Source organism: Calidris pugnax, unplaced genomic scaffold, assembly GCF_001431845.1.
Source record: "Calidris pugnax isolate Ruff unplaced genomic scaffold, ASM143184v1 scaffold36, whole genome shotgun sequence".
NCBI classification, from domain to species: domain Eukaryota; kingdom Metazoa; phylum Chordata; class Aves; order Charadriiformes; family Scolopacidae; genus Calidris; species Calidris pugnax.
This window is the reverse complement of record NW_015090825.1, coordinates 2,607,241-2,621,357: the sequence shown is the minus strand read 5'-3', so window position 1 is coordinate 2,621,357 and position 14,117 is coordinate 2,607,241. Positions and strand designations below refer to the sequence as shown.

Genomic DNA, 14,117 nt, shown 5'->3' with positions numbered 1-14,117 from the left:
AAAGCATTAAAAAAGACATTAATTTCCCCATCTTGCTCTTGCCTCTGGTTTAGCTTCCCCACTGTGGCCACTCGGCGGGGTGGGCTCCGGGCCCGGGCCTCACCGCCCCTGCCTCACACCCCGCTCCCGGCTCCCTCCTCCCTCCTCCCTCCTCCTCCTCCTCCCACCGCCACCCCGGGGCCAACGGCCACAGCCCCGCTTCGTCCCCCCGCCGCGGAGCCCCCTTCCCTCCATTTGGGCCAGCGGGGCCCGGTTCCGGCCCTGCCCGGCTGTGAGGCGGGGGCGGCCGCAGTGCGGTTCGCTGCCTCCCAGCGGCCGGAGGCGCCCGCCCTGCCCCGGCCCACGGCCTCGCCCCTCCTCCGGCCGCCCGCCCGCCCGCAGGTGAGGCCGGCCCCGGGGCGGCGCTGCCTCGGGCCGTCCGCCTCGTCTCGGCCGGGAGAAGCACCTGTGGTGCCTGTGAACCCCTGCCGCCGCCGTCAGGTACGTGAGGCCCGGCCCGGTTACCTCGGGGAGCGCTCAGGGGCCCAGGCTTCGTCTGTTCCCGGAGGCTCGCTCCGCCCCGGCTTCTTATTCCCGGGGCCCGCGGCGGTGTTTCCTCCCGGTGAGGGAAGGTAAAAGCCGCTGGGGCTCCCGGGTGGGGGGGGGAAAGGCGGGTAAAAAACTGGCTGCCGGGAGGCGTTTCGGGGGGAAGGGGGGGGTTGCGCCGGCGCCAGGTGGGACCCCCGGGGGCTCTTGCAGAGATGTCTGTAGATACATAGGTGTGTGTCAAGCCAAGCAAACTCCCTGTGCTCCTCCTTCTAACAACCTGTTGCGCTGCCCTGTGGGTGAAAAGCGCCCTGTCTAAAGGCAAAGCGATCCGTTGGTCGGGCTGGGATTCTCTCTTCCCCCCCTCACCACCCCCCCCGCCATTTTGACCCACGGGGGAGCAGCTGCACCGGGCTCCCCTCACGAAGGGGGCCGGGGTCGAGCCGGCTTTCGGTGGGCCCTTTCTGCGGGATGCTTTCATTTTTGCCGGTTCCCACCACAATACGGTTCAAAGGTCAGGTTTATGCTGTGATCGGTGTGATGGGAGGCTGTTGTTTTACACCGGTGCTCACACCTCGGTCTGAGGAAGGGAGCCGTGTGGTGATCTGCACAAGGACGTGACTCGGCTGGGTAGGATCCTGTACTTTTAAGATTGCGTGAAGTAATTCAGTGGTTTTGATAGTAGGTAGGTGAATTTGCGCCCTTCTTGGCTGGTTCTGCCAACTTCACGGGATGAAAAGTTTCTGTATGTGAGTCCGATTGTAGAATTGGAGCTGGCATCAATACAAAACCTCACAAGAAACATAGAAAATGGGATAAAGATTACAGCGAATGTTATGTGACTGAGATTCAACACTATAAACCATAAAATATCTTTTAAATAGTATCTCTAGCTATACAGTGGTGCATTATGCTTTTAGGGTTTTCTTTACTCCTCTTTGTTGCCAGTCCTTTGAAAATGAATTCCTCTTTGCCTCTTGTTCTAATAGATACATAAACCTGTTTCACTTTTCAACGTTCTTTCTATACGTGTTGTGTCACGTATTTGGCATGTAGGTGTAATTGGTATTGGTGTGCAGGTGCACAAGGGGCTGATGTCATGTTGTGTGTGGGACATTCATCCCAACCTTTCCAGATACCTGAGTGATGACCTTGCTCTTTTGCAGTAAATTTTCCAGGCAGAAGGTGACACAGGGTTTAGTTAAGGCTGATTTAACTCTGGGGGCGGGGAAGGGGGGTCCATGAGGGGACAGGACTGTGGTAGGCTGGGAGGACAGACTGGAACCGGTTCCTCTTGTTGGCTGCTATTAGCATTCTTGCAATTCCTTCCGCAACCTACCCTGGTAGAATTTGTCCACCAAAAGGCTGAAACCCTTTAGGGCAGACAAAAGAGGCTAAGCCTCTCATCCTGCGCTCCTATGGCAGGGAAGTAGCAAGCCTGAAATCTGAGGGAAAGCCCAGTTAGATGCCTTTCCTGTTACCCCCAGGGGTGACTGAGCTTCCTGTCCTTGACACTGTTCGTTTTATTGATGACCTTGCTGGCATTTTGGCTTTTTTTTGTTGTTGTTTTTCTTTTAAACATATGATGTTGGTCTGTTACTCGGTCTCTGAGCTGAATGATTGCTGAACTTCTTTTCGTCTGGTCTTTTACTTCTGCAAGTCCAACCTAAGTGGCTGGATGCAGGAGTAAATCTCATGGAGCAGCAGTCGGGGCCGCAGAAGGTAGGAGCCTTGCTTCCGACACCAAAGCCTCTTCCAAGGAGGAGCCACCCCTGCTTTTGGGAGGGCGTTTTGGCATCTAAATGTGATTTTTGCCACTGACTTGTTACAGACCTTCGATATGCTGCCAAAAAAAGCATGCCGTTTTAGCCTAAAATCTAGCAGTTTGCTGAGAGGTCTCTGAGTAGGTCCAAGTCAGGTTGTGCTGTTTCTGCAACCAGAGAAATACTTTTTAAAGTTTGTTTTTACACAAGTTGCTTATTCCAGTTTCTTCGGACAAAAATATGCAGTAATGCTAGGTTGAACTAACTTTACTAAGTGAAATGAAACTGAGTTCCCTGTGTGGTTTTCTTTGTTAGAGCAGGAATTCAAAAAGTAAATAAACATGGGGAGATGTAAACTGTATTTTTAAAGTTCTTCTGGACTGAATAAATGTTTAATAACAATACCACTGGGCAAATGTGTTAACAGTGTTTTTTGTACTCCCCTATGAACTCTTAAGCTTTTTTTTAGAATATGGATAGAGGCATGAAGTCATTGTGTGACTGAGCTGAGTATTTTACATGCTTATGTGGGTATTAGTTTTTATCGGTTTTAAATTTAACTGTTGTTTTTTTCAGATAAAACATTCAGAGCCAAAACATTCCTTGGTGTAAAGGGTTTGAATGTAATATAGCAGTAAGTGTTTATGCTGTGCTGACTGGATTGGTTTAATTTTGAATTTCACCTACGACAGAACAGTCATTATTTAATAGGCATTGTGTTATTGAAACTATAATCCCATTTTAAAACTTACAAATGTTTCTCTTTTTTTTTTTTTTTAATGAGACATCACATTATAAATCTAGGATAAGGATTCACTCCACCAGACCATTTAAACCACAGTCCAAGATGTTGATGTGGGATGCAGCTCTGAGAGGTGGAAATTAGGGGATGTAGGCAGGCTGCTGCTCAGGAATGGGTTCCACCTGGGAGTGACTTCCCACCCAGCATTAGTGTGAGTAGCTCTTGCTGCTCACCACGTCCACAGCTGGGGTTTCAGATTTCTTGCCAGCCTCCACACCATCATAACCAGCTGCCAGGCAAATGATACAGACTGACTCTGGGAACCCCGTACAACCTGCTTTTGAGCAACACGAGGCTGGAGTCACACAGGTTGACCCCTTTTGCTCTTGAAGGAAAAAGGCATGACATTTGTACCTGGCAGCTTTCTTGCACACACACCCCCTCAACTTCATTGGCCCAGCTGTGCTGTAGAAAGAAACAACTATTTCGTATCCAGGAACAAAGAGGTATAGTTAGGATTTATATTGTTTACAAAAAAACCCAAACCAAACAGAAACCAAAACCCGCACACATAATTTTTTTCTTGAAAAGATGGGCTATATGAACAGTATCAATATTTTAGTGTCAAAATAAATACAGAAAAAAAGTAATTTGGAAAATATAAAGTCTTACTGGTTTTAATTTATGCCCCCCTCCATCCTCCCATGAAAAAAAAACACCCAAACAACAAACCAAAGCTTTAGAATATGTGGGTCAAAGCACTGATGACAGGAAAGTTTGAATCAACAATGTCTAAGACTGCAAAGGAATGAAAGTGCAGAGTAATTGTAAAAATATTGTCAAAAGGCCTTTATTTTAGCAGTACTGCTGGATATTACTGTAATAAGGCACAGATTCTGTTGCACTTATACACTGTTCAAGCCTGACGGCTTAAAAACTGACAACTCGGTGCCTTTTCAAGGAGACAATTACCAAAAAAGCTTTCTTTGCATCAAATGAGAGACTGGCAGTTAGTATTACCAGTATACTAAAGATTGGCTTAGTTGAACCATCAAATTTTCCCTGACCCTAACTAAAATAAGCTCTCTTGTTACAAAATGTAAGGCGTTTTAAAAAGAGAACTAAATATAATCATTGACTTATAATATCTGGTTTCAGAAACAAGAACGTTTGAGGGAAGAAAAAATAAAGAATAAATGATTATTTCTTCTTTGCTTCTACTGGAGGTCTTACTTTGTTCATACTTACTGAATCTTTCATGCTTTATTGCTGAATTCACTTTGTATGATATTGATACAATTCACATTCTTTGAGAGTTTTTCTCCTGCTCAGTCTGTCCTTTGGAGGTGTAATCTTTGATCTGGGATGACAATAATTTTCACGGCACGTGCAGATGGTGACTGCAGATGAGGAATAAGTAGCATGAACTGACGAACATACAATACAAGAAATAACAATCCTCTAATCATGCAAATGTGGGAGGTGATGGCTTAAACCACGCATTTGTCAGAAATTTTGTATCCTGCAAGTGCTGCCGTTTACTACACCTGGGGCTGCAGGTGCCTCGGATAATCAAGGACTGTGTGTCCAGTGCCAGGCAGTCAGTACTGAATTCCAGCTGTTATTTAGGTTTCTCTGTAGACTGGTGGCTTTACTCAGTTTTTTTTTTATTCTCAAGCCAATTCTTTAGTCAGGCTAGTCTCCATATTCTTAGTTCTTTGAAGAGCAAAACGTCTCTCTCTGGTTTTGGGGACAACCAAATATATATAGTTATTCCTTTAAGCTATTTTTTCATGCTTTTAAACTATTACCAAGTAAGGATTATATTTCTGTTTTCACTGTTCAGGGAGCATAGCACATTTGTCAGTCAAGGGGAGCAAGCTAGTATCAGCTCTCCTGAGGGAGCTGCTCTGTTCATATTACTTACACGTTGTCTCTTGGCAAACTCAAAGGTAGTGTTCAAATCATCGAAGAGAAGGGTTTTGTTTAATGACTTCCAAAAGGATCGCATTGGAAATTGATGCCAGAAGCAAAAATGGGTTTTTCTTTTGGAGACCATCCCTTCTCTTCTCTGGGTATAAGCCTTGCCTCTATGACTACATCCACTATGTTACTTAACAAGAGGGAAAGAGTCATCTTCTCAATAGAAATGAACAGTTCTTCTTCAAGTCATGTTCTCCTGTGCAGAAGCTGAAGAAGGAATTACATGGAAAGAAAAAATACCGTTCTGAGCCTGTAATTAAAAATATGTCTTTGCATACACGCGTAGGGACTGAAAATCACGTTGTTGAGGCAAACTCATGTCTCACATTCCTGAAGGTCTGTGTGCTAGGCTTAGGAAGCACATTGATATTCTTGTAACAAATTTTGTGACTTTGTATCTGTATGGAAACTTTTAATTTTAAAACCCGTAGTAATTCTACTGTAGGATATCATGTCACCAGTGTAGGTCATTGTCAAGGCTGAATCTCAAGATTAGCTGTACAGACTTCTGCATTTCAATGCGATGGATTAACTGATAGCAATTGTAAGTTGCTATTTCTGAGGCCAAGCAATGTATGAGGATGTAACAGCTGACGTGCTGATAGGGAAAAAAAATGGTGAGACACAACAATCTTGGGTTTCATTTCAAGCTACATTAGTGGGCATAGATTTTCTGCTTATTATCCCCAGTTGGGACTCATTCAACTTCTTTCTTATCTCTTCTCTCTTATCTTGTTCAAATCCCATTTCTTTCACTTAACCTTCTCAGTAACCCTCCTGAACTCCTATCTTACTCACATGCTTCTTTTGAGGTTGGAAAATTTCAGCCCACAAATAAATAGTGAAGAACTAAAAATGGGGTCTCAGACTTGAAGTTTCAGGTGATACCAACTGGGCTATGATACCGTCCCCAGCAGTGTCACTTCATTGCCTTTCAGCAATGTCTGGCTTTTTCTTTGATTTGTTCATTCTGAAGATAACTTTTGTACGTTTTATACATTAATGTATTCTGGCAATATTTCTTTCAACTGAAAATTCTTAGAGAAGACCGTAGCTGACATTGTGTACTGTGCACTGGTTGTATTTCACTAGGGTTTTCTAACTTTGAAATTAAGCCTGCTGAAAATTTTGAGCTTCCTCTTCTGTATGGCTTCCACAGCCATCAAGGATACACTGTCTTTGGCGTGATGCTGCAGGGTTGTGGTGATAAAGCTGAATGTCAAAGCTTCAAGAAGAACATTGACTAGGAATTAGTTGTTCTGTGACATTCAGTGGTGGTCTCTGATATAGGGGCATGTGGCGACAGCATAGTGCATGTGCCAAGTTTCCGCAGATATAGGGGCATGTGGCGACAGCATAGTGCATATGCCAGGTTTCTGCAGACACTTCAAACAAACAAACAATTAAACTAAACCTTAAACTTCTTACAGAGTTCTTGGGCATTTGTGTGCCCTCATGGTAGCCTCTCGATCAGGATTTGCTGGTCATTGCAGGCTCATACCGCTGAGCGTGGAAACTTAGGCTAGGTGCAAAAAATGGATGAACAGGAAAAAGTTACATAGTTGTTTATAAGGAAATTGGCCTTTTTTTCCCCTAGTCTCCAATGAAGAGTCTCTGTAAATAACCGTATCTTAATATTCACCTGATATCATATAACCTGCACATATAACCTGATGTTGCTCATCGCAATATTCACCTGATATCATATAACCTGCACTATTCTTGATGCCTGATGTTGCTCATCCAAACCCCTGTTCCTTTTTGCACACACAGGGCCATGTCTACTAAATTTTTTCCACTGAGATGCCTATTGGCTAAAAAGCTGTAGAGCCACTTCTGAGTGAACATTAAAGAAAACCTTTTCTGTGTCATTTATCAGACCGCTGAATACAGGAGCTATAAATGCATGGTAACATGCACACCAAGAGGCCAGTGCATTGGACGCTACATCCTGAAATGCTTCATGGTATCTTGTGTCACATAACTAAGAAGAACTAGAGAAGATTCAGAACATAAAGCTAGTGAGTCCGTTTTTATTTTTAAGAAGGCATTGAATTATTAGGGAAGAATGCATAACCTGATGTACAAGAAATTGGAAAGACTAAGGTGTCTCTGCAGACCTTCCACATCCTTCTTTACTATTATCTTTCAGTATTTTATTGTGAGACAGAATATACATAATCTTCCATGTGTTTACACATATGAAATACTTAAATAAATGGAAACAATTTAAAAACTCAACAGTTTTATGGGCTTTTTTTCTCTCTAAATCACACTCTTCTTTCTCTTCTGGCAGATGTTACTAGCGAAAGCCTGCAATTTCATGGGAGCTTCTGCTTTTGGAAGCTGTTCCAAGCTTGAGAAGCTGTTTGCTTGAAGCTTGAGTTTGAGGCTGAAATTAAAAAGTTTGGCATCTTCCCTACAAATCTGGCATTGAAAAAAGCCTGTGCACTAAGGGCTGATCTCTGTAGCTTCAGAGAATACTGGTGCTCCTGGCAGCTCATGTGTATTTAGCTTCAAGAAGTGGTAGCACCGAAACCATGGTAGCTTTAGCTTTAAATCCCGGTTTGATAAAACTGAGCTCTTTTGCATAGATAGAAAGTAAGCATTGCATTGCTTACCTATTGGATGAAATAGGAATGAAAAGGTCACTTTTCTGAAAAATATTCTATTGGTTTAGGGTTACAGGGTTTACATCCTGTGTTTTAGAAGTAGAGACCCTGCAGCTTCAACCCAGCTGTTGAACGTTAGCTAACATTGTGTTCACGTTGGGATGCTAGGGAGTCCCATGCTGAAGCTGGGTGCTGTGTGGGTGGCTCCGCCACTGAAGGTGGACAATTCTTGAATTCCTCAGAAGAGAGTTTTTAGTATAAGCAGTGATCATATGCTTGGGAGGAAAATACCTGAAAAGGTAGGAATGAGATCCTATCCCAGCTCAGTCAAGGTCAGTGTGAGTTATTCTGTTCCTTGGGCACAGAATCTCACTCTGTTTATGCAAGAATTACACTTAACCTGTATGCACATTAAACTCAGAAGCCAGAAATAACCAGTGTTTCAAAGCTTAGTATCTTCTTCCCTGCTCTGGTATATCCAGTATACCCACTGGGTCTTTTTTATTCGGCAATGGTTTTTTGATCTTGTCTAATAGCAGGACAGTTCTTTTGCCACAGCATTCAGGTAACAGAGTAAGCTGTGGTTACGTTTGCAGCTTTGTTTGTCTCTGCATCTGGACTTACTAGACATACTGTTTTGCTTGACAGAATGATTAAGCAGACTTGACAAACTCCCAGTTGTAACCTTATCTTTGCAGTGAGAAGCCTACAAGTCAGGATAAAAGATATGTTACTCGGACTTGCAAAGAAAAATACTACAGCAAAAACAAAAAGGGAAAAAAACCCAACTTGTTCTTGATTCAACAGCTGTTTTTACAAGCAGAGCTTGTAGTACTGCATATTGGTGTTATAAAAATGCAAGTGATATTACAGGTCTTTTCATGAGTCTTAAGTTTTTTCTCTGGGTATAGTGGCCTCATTGATTGTTTACTGTAACCTGATGACATCTCGCATATAAATATCTAATGTTTTGCTGTATTTAAAATAGAAGGAAGAACGACAGTGATATGAATCTGAAAGCTAGTAATTTTTAAGTAATCAATTGTGATTAGTGTCACATATTGCATTTCTTATTTCCTCTGACAACCTGATAACTTTTCTCATCCCTTTTTTTTTTAATCACTTAAAAAAGGCTTATCTTCCCTTTTTGCAAAGGATCCATGCAAAGAAACTGGTTGTTTACTGAAAAACCTGTGAGCATATCCAAGTATAGAATGGTAGCAACTAGGAACTATTAAAAGTGCCAACTAAAGGAAAGGAATTGTAAACCAGGGAAAAATCTTATCCTTAATTTTTTGTAGTTATCTTTTTGTACCGGCAGTAGGTAGAAGTTTTTAGATAGAAATGTCATTTTAATTAAAAGATGCCTTTGAAAGGTTAAAATAGCTTCTTGTTCCAGCCATAAACCTAGCAGGGTCCAATTTTTATAAATGGGATTATTGTAAATTCACCTTTCAGTTTCTTTTTCATTTCTTCTCTCTTTCTTTCCCAGCAAACAGGAACTGTGAATGTGACTTGGCTCTAGAGCCAAATAATCCTTATCTGCCCTTGGGATAACTTACTTAAACCATTTTCTTCTAAAGATTTTAAAGTCAGATGATGAGAAAAAATTGCACTGAAGTTTAAGAAGCCTCCTGAAAGCCTGCAGAAACCTGGCTGAATCGATGAAAAAAGAGAGAAATCGGTAAAAGTCCTATACCAAAAACTGTGTGGAAAAGAACAAATATTTCACTCTAGAGTGACTCTTTTCAACTGAAGCTCATAAAGAGCTCTGCTGCGATACCATTACTGACACTGAATAGTGTGTATCCCCTTGGGGAGGCCCATTTATTTTCACGGAGTATCAACCAGGTGGGTGCAGGATGGGGTGCAAGTAGGTGCTTTTGGTTTTAGCAGCTGTAGTTGGGGGAAGTGGAACCGAATTTCATTGTAATCCTGGTACATATGAAAGTACTTTGAAGGCAAATATATCTCAACGTGAGCTAAGAGTGGCAAGATCTGATTAGGTGAAGAGCAGCAGAACTGCTTCCTGACTAATCAAGCAGCTAACACTTCGAGGCATTGATTCATGAAAACCTTGAACACATAATTCATACGTTCAACAGAAGTCCAGCTAAAATACGTGAGCTAGTGCTTTATGGCTGTCCCAAATGCTTTCCTCAATCTGGGCCTAATAGACTGTATATTCATTTTACACTGAGGCATGGCAAGTGGCTTACAGGTGTGTGTTCTTAATACAAAATAGAAGTGAAGAAAAGGGTAAAAATCCATGTTTGGAAGGAGGCAGAATATGCTGCCAAGTGCTTTGTTGCATCGATGGGATTCTCAAAGTTTGTGCTTGAGTGTGTCACTGTTCCTGAAAACTGATCTGGTAAGCAGTGTGCAAGGTTGGTTTTTTGATTTGGTTTTTTTTTGTTTGTTTTTACGTGCTGTATAATTTTAATTGACCCTCTGAGAGAATGCAAGGCTTTCTTCATCCTGGCCCTGAATTCTTCCCAGAGTGTGCCATCCAAGCTGCTTCTCAAAAAAAAAAAAACCACCACCAAAAACCAAAAAAAAAAGCTAGCTTAGTAATACTCATTCCAGGTGTTTCATAATGGCGTTAATTGATTATGGCCAACACCTAAGACAAAGGCAGCACATATATTATCAGTCTAAAGAAATAATGTTTTTCTTGCCAACCAAGTTGGTAAAGCAAGTGTGTCACGTAGCATTTCTGGTGAGGCAAGCCACGTGTCCACATCCTTGGAAAGGGTATGAATGTTGTTCAAGAAAAACTATGGATTTATTTAAAAGGTTAAATTGCGAATTATGGCATTTAAGAGGAGAAGAGCCTCACCTGACAACCTTATTTACTTCTGATCATTGCATTTAACAGCCTTGCTGTTTTCCACAGGTGACTTAGGGTGCCCTTGTCCCCTTGCTTTTTATTTTTCTCTCTAAGAACGCTACGCTCTTATGTTTATATACTGCTTATTAAATATTTATTAAACATATCAAAGGCAATATTGTTGGAAGGTGCATAATATGATAAGTTGCTGGGTGCACAAGCTTCTCTTTCAGGTCACCTGAAGGGCTTGAGTGCCTGAAAATCTACCAGTTGTTTTTTAACCCCACCGCATTCTTTGATTTCATAAAAACCATTATGTTTCCCTCTATGCCTTGCTAAATTCACACCTTCATTTCGTTTCTGTTGCTGTGGTAGTACTTTAGCCTGTAACAACACCATAGACTGTAGCGACACAAAAGCCTACTTCAACATGTAAGTAATATAAAATTTCTGTATGTTTTCTGTTTTTGTGATATGCCGACAGAGAAGAATAATGAATAAACAATATGGTCTTGTTAGATGTTAGTATAGGATTAAGTAAGTGTGTATACAACTGATGCACTCATACCTTTAGATTTGTGTAGTGATTAGCATATGTATGTTTTTGAAAGTTCAAAAAGATCTGAATTCCAGTGCTGTTAAGTACCTCTGAAGAGCCTTCTAGTTGTGTTTTGTGGAGATTAATGGGCTAATATGTGTCATTCCTGCAATATGTTACCAGTGTTAGATTTCTTATGTGGGAAATAGGATTTATTATTTTCCAGATGTTAGAAATTTTGATTCCTTCCTAGGATGATAATTTGTGCCTGTTTGGGGGTGCAGTTAAAGAAGGAAAGGTAATAAGCCAGGTGCAATGACAGCAAGTAGTTTTACATGACAGTAGGGAATTGGCAAGATTTCTTTTGAAGTTGACTTTTGTTAAAGTATGGAAAAGGTGTGATAGCAGAATCCAGTTAATAACGGTAAGTCATTATTTCAGCCACCATGCTACTGCTACCACTTCATTTCTTTTTCTACACTCTCTTACCCAAGAACTGCTCTGTAACGTGCGTGAATATGGACAGATACCTTTGGATAAGGTGATGTCTTCAGGGTCAAAGCCTTTATAATGGGACAATGGTTCCATAATCGTTATTACCAAATATACATGCAAACGGATCAGCCAGCAATAAAAAAATTGATCCAGATCATGCAGTGATGCACAATGCCATTTCTGTCAATTTAGTCAAAGTACATCGAGGCAGCAAAAACCATAAATCCTTGTTTCTGTCAGCTTCAGGAGGGCAGGAGATACTCGATGCCATGTAAATCTTTCTGATAAAAAAGTTAACCTGCCAAAATTTGAATTCGTTAACTTGAACAAATTTGAATTCATAGAGTTTGTTTATGCTGTGTCATTTCTTTCTTTCATGCCACCTCAGTTTTTCTGATCCAGTACAGGGAACTTGAAAGTCACACTTAATGTATCACTGAACCATGACAGGAGACACGTCTCATGCAGATTTCAGCTAGTCTTCTGTATGCCATACCAGGTAAGAGAATTAGACCTCTAAAAGACACAGGCATAGCAAACACAAAGGAAAATAGATGGGAAGCCTTTTAGCCATATTTCAGATTTTAAGTCTAAATTTAGGGTTGAGTGTTTTGTTTTGTTGTTTTTTTTTTCCCCAGACTTTACGATTTAGTATGGAAAGATCTGCCTTTTCTGCCTTCCTTTTCTATTTCTTATTTAGTATGGAAAGATCTGCCTTTTCTGCCCTCTTTTCTATTTCTTTTTCTAGTTCCCATTACTTCATAGTGTAATTTTGTACTGACATAGTGTAAATTTTGGCTGACAAATTTACTATTTCATTCTGCAGTTTTTCACATAGAAGAATTCTTTGTGCTCTTCCACAAACATTACCTATCACAAAGTTTTGCTCACAAAAGCCAGCAAAATAAAGCATGAGTTGTTAGTGAGTTTTAGTTTTGGTGGCAAGATGAGCAAGAAACATTTTAGTGTTGTCTTTACAATTCTAACACCAAGAAAACAGTTCAAGCTCTTGAAATGTAAAATCATTTTTCAGGTTTTGTTCAGCTGTAACTCCAAAGTGTCTATAGAAATCTAGCATGGGGTGAGATTTTAAAAATTAAGATTCTGAGGATAGGATGTGCTGGGAAATTTGAGGTGGACTGAATATGGAAAGAAGTTGGGCTCAAGGTTAGATTTGAAGTGGCTGTTGCTGCTGCTGGATAATATTGATAGTATTAAACATGTGAACTCTTTTGGGCCCTCCTAAGGCTCTTGATACAAGCGGATCGATGACTGAGTTCTCATCTGAAACACTTACCAGGCTGCTTTAGTAGCTTCACTGACATCGTGCATTGAACTCCTGTGGTAAAACACGACCGGGCTTCACAATACTAAATTTGCTGCCTGGTGCATTAAGTTGTGTGGAATTGGATGGGTGGAAAATGTTTAATCGTAATACTTGTGGAGAAATAATTGTTTCAGGCAGACCTAATTAGAAGGGCTTTAAGTGCACTGCTTAAGAAACAATCCAATGCAAATGAGAAATAATTGTTTCAGGCAGACCTAATTAGGAGGGCTTTAAGTGCACTGATTAAGAAACAGTGGAATGACAGGTGCTGTTATCATCATTTTACTCGATTTTGAATTGAGATTAATAACTAAACATGGGCTGTATGTTCACCATATAAAATGGTTTTTGGAACTCACCTCCTACGCTTCACAGCACTATTTCATGTTGGTGCAGCTCAGAGGTGGGAGGGGTGATGGTAAGTGCGGGTATTGCTGCATCATGACAAGAACTGGAAACATTAGGCTGTGTTGCATAAATATAAGAAGAAGTTAATTTATTTAAAAAGCCCTAATTTATTCCAGCCAGGGGAATCCCCAGTGAATAATTATGCAATTAAAAAAACCCTTTTTATCATAATACACCAACTCTTTGTCCAGTAACTTGTCAGATTAATTTAATTAAAAAACACAGTCTTAAAAATATACTTGTCTGCAATTGAAAGTGTGTAATCCCTTGAGATGGAAGCGCTAGTTAAACATGAGTTCAGCCAAATGTAATTCTGCCACATTAGTGTGTATTACAGTATATTAATTTAGAGAACAAGTTCCATAGATGACTGATCATTAATGTTTATTATGATTACATTATAGTAATCTTTGTTTAGTCAATAAACATTTACGCTGAATCAAAAAATGGTGGTGTAGTGTGTCATATTGCAGCCACTTATCCATGTTCAGATAATTTTGCCCTAATGATACAGCAAGCATACATGGCTTTCTGTTAATTGGTTATACATTAGGCACTCTTTTTTTCCCATGTGCTTGCACTCTGCCAGATGAATGAGTGGATGTGATAAGAAAATAGCTGCACTGTTTCAGACAACAAAAGAGTATTTCCAAAACCTCTTTGTGAGTAATGGGTAGAGATAATCCCTTTACTTTAGTGCTTTCAGAAGTGGGAACGGCTGATACATGCAGATATTTATATGTAGTATGGAAACAATTTTTATTTCAATCTGACATGCTTACTTCTTCCAGTAAATAGATTTTTGACTCTTTCCAGCAGAGAAGGTATGGTAGGGCTGGGGGGAAAAGAAACTGTGCATACGTATTTCGCGGTCGTTGAAATGACAGTATGTTA

At 40.9% G+C, this 14,117-nt stretch overlaps 1 protein-coding gene across 3 annotated transcripts in view; it reads left to right on the top strand.

Moving 5' to 3' along the window:
• Window positions 1-365: 365 nt before the first annotated feature.
• Window positions 366-14,117, top strand: part of ARHGAP8 (Rho GTPase activating protein 8) — a 79,961-nt gene continuing 66,209 nt past the window's right edge. For 2 of the 3 annotated variants that reach the window (XM_014940164.1, XM_014940167.1), the window contains exon 1: window positions 366-480. The gene's annotated coding sequence lies outside the window, so the exon portion shown is untranslated. Of the gene's footprint in view, window positions 481-11,774; window positions 11,988-14,117 lie in introns of those variants that run through there. The other variant, XM_014940165.1, reaches the window with a different exon arrangement.